The sequence below is a fragment of the Odocoileus virginianus genome, chromosome 2 (assembly GCF_023699985.2).
Source record: "Odocoileus virginianus isolate 20LAN1187 ecotype Illinois chromosome 2, Ovbor_1.2, whole genome shotgun sequence".
Classification (NCBI taxonomy): Eukaryota; Metazoa; Chordata; class Mammalia; order Artiodactyla; family Cervidae; genus Odocoileus; species Odocoileus virginianus.
Window position 1 is genome coordinate 53735196 of NC_069675.1, and position 9158 is coordinate 53744353.

The following is a 9158-nucleotide window of genomic DNA, read 5'->3' on the forward strand; positions in this document are numbered from 1 at the left end:
TAAAAAAACCTGTCTGCCAATGTAGGAGACATAAGAGATGCGGGTTTGATCACTGGATTGGGAAGATCCCCTGGAAAATGGTATGGCAACTCACTCCAATATTCTTGCCTGGAGAGTTCCTCGAACAGAAGAGCCTGGCAGGCTATGGTCCACAGGGCCGCAAAGAGTCGGACAAGACTAAAGCAACTTAGCACATGAGCAATAATAGAGGAATGCATTGATGAAACCAGGATAGTAAAATACTAATTGTAGAGTCTAGGTGATAGGCATTTGGGTGTTCATGGTAAAATTCTTTCAGTTTCAGCTTAATTTAAAATGCTTATGATTAAACATTAGAAGCAAAGTCAATAAACACACAGACAAAAATCTCAGCTACTCATTTGTTTGGTGGAATTAGCAGATAAATTTTGATCTTACTGAGAAATGAATCATTAAAAAGATTAAGACTGACAGTCAATAGCTGTTTATGATATAGATATATCAGATATATCAATATAATATATGCATACATAGGCTCTTCTGTTCATGGATTCTCTAGGCAAGAAAGAATTGCAGAGTTCTTTTCTACTCCCTTCTCCAACGGATCCTCATGACCCAGGGATCACACCCAGGGCTCCCCCATTGCTGGCAGGTCCTTTTCCATCTGAGCCACCAGGGAAGCCCATACATAGAAAACTGATAGAAACAAAATATCATTGAAGACCTTGGCAAACCTCTCAGATAAGGCAGATATATCAGAAAGAAACTTATCCCACACTATTCTTGAGTTCCAAGCTCTGTCATCCCATGTCTTCACTTCAGATAATGTGATTTATGGATTGAATTGGAATCATTCAGAACACAATTAAGCCTGTAGAATTCACAACTTAATCTGTTTGTCTCTCAGAGGTTGGGTTCAGAAATCTGTTCCCCTAGCAATTCTCATGTCTTGAGTGCTTAGATTACCTCTCATGGTAAATAAAGAGGTAAAGTTTCTTAGGCTTACACATTAGGAATTTTGAATTTTGGTTGATAAGCAGTGCCACCATCTGTCAGCTTAGCTCATCTACCAGTCAACAGTATTGCATTCATATCTCTGGATGTGAGAAATGGTGTATGGAAATAGAAAGGAGAGAAATGATGGGTGAATACAGAGGACATCAGCAGACAGAGCTCTATCCTTAGAGTGCTTTCTGACCAATGGATGTACTGAATAGCATGGGCTTAAGGGAAGCAGTTGAGACTCGTGAGGGAGATGAAATCCCAACACTTATTAACTAGCTCATGTACCTGGGAAGACATAATGTTCAGTCTGCTAAATCTCCATTTTAAGAAGGGAGATTTCACAATATACCCTTAAAAAGTTCACAAACTGTTAAGGGAAAACAGAGCGCGCAGGCGCGAGAAAGACAGGGAGAGATCACGATAAAGGGAGCGAGAGAGAGGAGAAAGAGAATGGCTAGGAAGAGAGGGAGGGTGAAAGAAACCTCTGAGTTTGGTGTAGAGGCTCTAAAACTGAACACCAATCCATTAGTCTAGCTAGTATTTCCCATCTACATTGCTCTATCTAGAAGGTTAGTTTTGCAAGTCCCCAACCTGTTGTGTTAATAGAAAATCTAGCATCTACTGAGAGTAGGGTGAGGCCACATGGTGTCACTATGGACACGGATCCTGCTGCACACGGCAGAACGTGAGTGCCCAGCACAGAGGAGGCCTGTCTGGACCAGATTCCTGCATTAAGCCTGTGTGCATGCTAAGTCGCTTTAGTCTTGCTGGACTCTGAGACCCTATGAGCTGTAGTCCACCAGGCTCTTCTCTCCATAGGATTCTCCAGGCAAGAATACTGGAATGGGTTGCCATACCCTCCTCCAGGGGATCTTTCTCATCCAGGAATCAAACCTGTGTCTCTAAAACAAGAGAAAAAGCCAAAAAACCCCTGTGTCTCTTATGTCTCCTGCGTTGGCAAGAGGGTTCTTTACCACTAGGGCCACTTCAGCTGTGATTATTTGAAAGAGGATTAACTAATCAGGTCAGTTAAGAGTCATAAACTGGTTGCCCATGGACCAAATCTGACTCTCAGAAGTGGTTTAATTGGCGTATATATTTCATGACGAACATTATAGTCCCTCTGTTTTATAGGCAGACTGACACAAATGCTTATATGCTTTTCTGACAGGATTTGTGTTTGCAATCCTGATTCTGGTGTTAGGTTTAACCCAAGAAGCACCATGCTTTCATTCCTGTATAACGGGTCTCTGAACTGGGCATTTTCAGGTGATGCACAGTGGTTCTCAGAACTGTTTCCTAGAAAAGGGCACCATCTCCTTCTCTCCTCAGGGATCTGTGCCAGGACCTGAGCAACTTTCCCATTCAGTCTCTTGACACAGAGAGGCCTGATTTAATCCATTTTTGGACAACAGCCTATACCTCCTACACTTCTAAGAGCAGTTATTACCTTAGTAATCACGAATACTTCAGTGATATTTAGATATGACAAATGGGGTGCCAACCTGCAGTGACTCAAATCAAACTGAATTTCCTGACATTTAGATATAGATACATAGATACAAACTATTACCTCCAATACCAATTCCCAGAGTGACATATTAGTAAATCTAATTAGAATTGTTTTCAGATTTATTATTTCACAGACTAGTGAGTCTTTGGTGTTGGGGAGAATATAGAGTTGCCACAGAGCTTTAAAATTTTTCCAGGTTAGCACTTAGAAACATCTACCATCCCACCATGATTTTATAAGGATGATTATAAACAATTTTGTGATGAATATACATATAACAAACTGTTATATCCAACAGCAAGTATATCCTTAGGGTGAATTCCTACAATTAGAATTGTGTATTTTTGTTGCTGCTGTGAACAAAATATTTTATTGTATGTTGTAGCTTATTATTATTGCTATAATGTTGTTATGCATATTGATTTTTACCCTTTATTTTGTAACTGAATGCCTTTTAAACAACTTGATAGCATAATGGTTTTTGAGCTAGTTCTTTTTGTTTTTGAACTAGAAGACACCAGTGCCTTTTCAAAGCCTTCCAGACAAACTGAAGCAGCATTTTAAGAGGAATAAGTCTGAGATCAGTAGTCATTTTTGTTTTACTGCAGTCACCTAATCTGTGATCCCTTCAGGTTGAAAAAGATGAACAGTCATGTGCAGAGCTGTGCAAAGATGAATAAGTACTGTTCTCCCCAGCTGCTCTCAGGTGAAGCTGAAATTATTTTGTCAAACAGCTAAAATTTCCACTAACATCATGCTGGAATATCATTTATTCATTTCCATTAGTGTGAATACTTTTTCACAGTTTTCCAGTTTCTTTGAAGTGGGAGTTTTCTTAAGCAACCTGCACAACCTTTAATTATTTCTACCAAAGAAGTAGAAATTGTAACTTAGAAAATATGGGTTACCTGCCACTTATAGCAAACTCTCTCCTGCCCCTTTCTCTTCAGCCTCCTGCCTCCATCCACCTCTTCTCTCTGGGGCCAATTGCTTATAGTATACACATCTCTAGCCTTCCTTTATGTCCTGAATTTTTGACCTGCCATTAGGAGGAGGCCTGTGGTTTTACAAAGATGCTTGTGAGTTGGTATGTATGTATGTGAAAGTTGCTCAGTCCTGTCTGACTCTTTCCAACCCCATGGACTATACAGTCCATGGAATTCTCTAGCCAGAATACTGGAGTGGGTAGCCTTTGTCTTCTTCAAGGGATCTTCCCATTCCAGAGATCGAACCTAGGTGTCCCACATTGCAGGCAGATTCTTTACTAGTTGAGCCACAAGGGAAGCCCTGTGAGGTGGTAGACAGAATTAATTCAGGAGTTCTGTGTTAGAATTTCCATCATGTCTCTGCCACAAAGCCATGTTTTTTAAAACAGTTCTGCCAGTCATAAAATACATGGTCTTCACATGTTTTCCACCCCTGTCTACCTCTTAATTAGTTACAAACTTAGTTGGGTAAGGGGCGGGGGGTATTTAATTTTGTTCCCCTTTAAATCACAAATAATTTTTTTTCCCATTTATTTTTATCAGTTGGAGGCTAATTACTTTACATCATTGCACTGGTTTTTGTCACACATTGAAATGAATCAGCCATGGATTTACATGTATTCCCCATCCCGGTCCCCCCTCCCACCTCCCTCTCCACCCAATCCCTCTGGGTCTTCCCAGTGCACCAGGCCTGAGCACTTGTCTCATGCACCCAACCTGGGCTGGTGATCTGTTTCACCCTAGATAATATACATGTTTTGATGCTGTTCTCTTGAAACATCCCACCCTCGCCTTCTTCCAGAGTCTACAAGTCTGTTCTATACATCTGAGTCTCTTTTTCTGTTTTGCATATAGGGTTATCATTGCCATCTTTCTAAATTCCATATATGTGTGTTAGTATACTGTAATGGTCTTTATCTTTCTGGCTTACTTTGCTCTGTATAATGGCTCCAGTTTCATCCATCTCATTAGAACTGATTCAAATGAATTATTTTTAATGGCTGAGTAATATTCCATGGTGTATATGTACCACAGCTTCCTCATCCATTCGTCTGCTGATGGGCATCTAGGTTGCTTCCATGTCCTGGCTATTATAAACAGTGCTGTGATGAACATTGGGGTGCACGTGTCTCTTTCAGATCTGGTTTCCTCGGTGTGTATGCCCAGAAGTGGGATTGCTGGGTCATATGGCAGTTCTATTTCCAGCTTTTTAGGAAATCTCCACACTGTTTTCCATAGTGGCTGTACTAATTTGCGTTCCCACCAACAGTGTAAGAGGGTTCCCTTTTCTCCACACCCTCTCCAGCATTTATTGCTTGTAGACTTTTGGATAGCAGCCATCCTGACTGGTGTGTAATGGTACCTCATTGTGGTTTTGATTTGCATTTCTCTGATAATGAGTGATGTTGAGCATCTTTTCATGTGTTTTTTTTGCCATCTGTATGTCTTCCTTGGAGAAATGTCTGTTGAGTTCTTTGGCCCATTTTTTGATTGGGTCATTTATTTTTCTGGAGTTGAGCTGGAGGAGTTGCTTGTATATTTTTGAGATTAATCCTTTGTCTGTTGCTTCGTTTGCTATAATTTTCTCCCAATCTGAGGGCTGTCTTTTCACCTTGCTTATAGTTTCCTTTGTTGTGCAAAAGCTTTTAAGTTTCATTAGGTCCCATTTGTTTATTTTTGCTTTTGTTTCTAAAATTCTGGGATGTGGGTCATAGAGGATCCTGCTGTGATTTATGTTGGAGAGTGTTTTGCCTATGTTCTCCTCTAGGAGTTTTATAGTTTCTGGTCGTACATTTAGATCTTTAATCCATTTTGAGTTTATTTTTGTGTATGGTGTTAGAAAGTGTTCTAGTTTCATTCTTTTACAGGTGGTTGACCAGTTTTCCCAGCACCACTTGTTAAAGAGGTTGTCTTTTTTCCATTGTATATCCTTGCCTCCTTTGTCGAAGATAAGGTGACCATAGGTTTGTGGATTTATCTCTGGGCTTTCTACTCTATTCCATTGATCTATATTTTTGTCTTTGTGCCAGTACCATACTGTCTTGATGACTGTGGCTTTGTAGTATAGTCTGAAGTCAGGCAGGTTGATTCCTCCAGTTCCATTCTTCTTTGTCAAGGTTACTTTGGCTATTCGAGGTTTTTTGTATTTCCATACAAATTGTGAAATTATTTGTTCTAGTTCTGTGAAAAATGCCGTTGGTAGTTTGATAGGGATTGCATTGAATCTATAGATTGCTTTGGGTAGTATAGCCATTTTGACAATATTAATTCTTCCAATCCATGAACACGGTATATTTCTCCATCTGTTTGTGTCCTCTTTGATTTCTTTCATCAGTGTTTTATAGTTTTCTATGTATAGGTCTTTTAAATCACAAATAATTTATATGTTCAATAGATATGGGTGTACACACACACACAGATGAAGTCAGTTTTGAGAAATGTGTGGTAGATCTGAGGGAAGGATTTAGAGGACTCTTGGATAAGAGAACAAAGAAAGGACAAATTTTGGTGTCAATAATTCCTAGAGATTTCAGCTGTTTATTAAAGGGTCAACCAAAACTGTTCCAAACATGCTTATTTTTAGAGTTTGTCCAGGCATTCACTGTCCTCAAGTGATTCAATTTGCCCTGAGCACTGACTGTATTTTAGCAATGCCAGTCTTTTAATTTGCAGATACTTTATATAAGCTACTAGGTGGACTTTTGTGATTCATGGACATCATGAAGTTACAACTACAAATTGTGTTTATAGTTGCAAATGCACCTTGGTTTCAAACAATTTTACAGGCAATATTCTAAAAGGCCACAAGATGGGGATATTCCTGCATGTAAACAAATACTTGATGTGATGTCTTCTTCAAGTTCTGCTTTAAGTAATAATATCACACGTGGATATTTAAATTTATTAAAGTTAGGTAAAATGAAAAATCCAGTTAACTAGTTAATCAGCTGCATTAACCACATACCAAGAACTTAATAGCCACATGTGGCTAGTGGATACTCTATTGGACATTGCAGAATAAAATATTTCTATTATCACAAAATTTTCTACTTGTTTATAAATTAGTATTTTTCTTCAATTAAAAAATGGGGAAGCTTTAGAGAGTGATGATTATTTCCATTATTTATAATGGAACATTATAATTTCACTTAACATTTCATTTAACAAGTGAAAAACTTTAAAGTGTCCAGCATAAAATTTTGGTTATCTGAGTTGTGACATAAATATATGCTGGAATATTACATAGCCAATAAAATAGTATTTTATTAGTATGTAAAGAATACTTATGGTAGAATTTTAAGTACAGTAAAAGAGAAAGCAAAAGTGTTTGTGTGTTTACACACACACACACACACATATGAGTCCAGTTTGGCAATTCTACTATGTAAACACATACATACTTACATAGAAAGAAATAAAAAGATCATATCATTATCAGCAGTTAACTGTGGGTAGTGAAATTATGGAATTTTTTTTTTTCTTTTAATGGTCCTTATTTTCAATCACTTTCCACAATCAGGAAAAAAATGTCACTAGAAGAAGAAACCAGAAAAGAAGTGTAGAACTTTTTTTTCTGTCAAACTTGGCATAAAGGGATCATGTTTGAACACAATAAAGGCCATATAGACCAAACTCACAACTGACATCAAACTTAATGGTGAAAAGCTGAAAGCTTTCCCTCTAAAATCAGGAACAAGTCAAGGAAACCCACTATCATCCCTTCTACTTAACATAAGTCCTAGTCCAGTAACAAGAAAAGAAGTAAAAGACATCTAAACTGGAAGAGAAGAAGTAAACATGTCACAATTTGCAGATGACGTGGTATTCTAGAAGGAAAATCCTGAAGTATCCACCAAAAATTTATTAGAACTAATAAAAAATTCAGTCACTGACTTCATGGACATGAGTTTGAGTATACTCTGGGAACTGGTGATGGACAGGGAAGCCAGGCATGCTGCAGTCCATGGGGTCACAAAAAGTCACACATGACTGAATGGCTGAACTGAACTGAACTGAAATAAATTCAATAAAGTTGCAAGATACAAATTCATATGCAGAAATATATTGTTTTTCTATACACTAATAATGAGAAACTTCCCCGGTGGCTCAGAGGGTAAAGAATCTGCCTGCAATGCAGGAGACCTGGGTTTGACTCCTGGGTCAGGAAAATCCCCTGGAGAAGGGAATGGCTGCTCACTCCAGTATTCTTGCCTTTGAAATCCCATAGACAGAGGAGACTGGTGGGCTACAGCTCATGGGCTTGCAAAGAGCTGGGCATGACTGAGCAACTAAACACAGCCGCACACCAATAATGAACTATCAGAAACAGAAAGCAAGAAACCAATCCCATTTAAAATCACATCAAAAACAATAAAATACCTAAGTATAAGGTATAAAATAGGTAAGTATAAACTTAGCCAAAGAGAGGAAAGACCTAAACTCTGTAAACTATAAAACCTCAATGAAGGAAACTGAAGATAACACAAAGAAATGCAAAGATACCCTGTGTTTTGGATTAGACAAATTAATAGTTAAGATGGCCATACTATCCAAAGCAATCTATTGATTTAACGCAACTTTTATCAAAATACTCATGACATTTTTCATAGACCTAGAATACATAATCCTAAAGTTATGCATGCATGCTCTCATGCCCCACTTTCTGCAACCCTATGGACTGTAGCCCACCAGTCTCCTCTGTCCATGACTTTCTCCAGGCAATACTGGAGCGAGTTGCCCTGTCCTCCTCCAGGGGATCTTCCCATCCCAGGGATTGAATCTGCATCTCTTACATCTCCTGCATTGGCAGGTGAATTCTTTACCACTATTGCACCTGGGAAGCTCCCTAAAATTTATGTGAAACCACGAAAGACTCCAAATTGCCAAAGCAGTCTTGAGAACAAAGAACAAAGCTGAAGATATGCTCCCTGACTTCAGACTACACTACAAAACTATAGTTAAAAAAAAAAAAAGAAGAAGAAAAGAAAACCGTGGTACTGATAAAAACAGACACAGAAATCAATGGAACAAAATAGAGGCCCAGAAATAAAACCACACACCTTATGGTCAATTAATCTGTGACAAAGGAGGCAAGAAAAGACAGTCTTTCAATAAGTGTTGCTGAGAAAACTGGACATGGGAAAAAGAATGAAATTAGAACATTTTCTCACATTGTATACAAAACCTTAAAATGGAGTAAAGACCTAGATTTAAGATCTGAAACCATAAAACTAGAAGAAGAGGTAGTAGAATACTCCTTTATGTAAATTGTAACAATATCTTTTTAAATCTGTCTCCTCAGGCAAAGGAAATTGGATCTTCCCTGTGGCTCAGCTGGTAAAGAATCAGCCTGCAATGCAGGAGACCTGGGTTTGATCCCTGGGTTGGGAAGATTCCCTGGAGAAGGGAATGGTTGCCCACTCTAGTGTTCCAGCCTGGAGAATTCCATGGACTGTAATGTCCATGGGGTTGCAAAGAGTCGGACACAACAGTATCTTTTTTGATCTGTCTCATCAGACAAAGGAAACAACAGAAAAAATAAACAAATGGGACCTAATCAAACTGAAAAACTTATGCAAAGCAAAGGAAACCATCCACACAACAAAACAACAACCTACAGAATGGGAGAAAATATTTGCAAATATTATGACTGATAAGGAGTTAATATCCAAAAT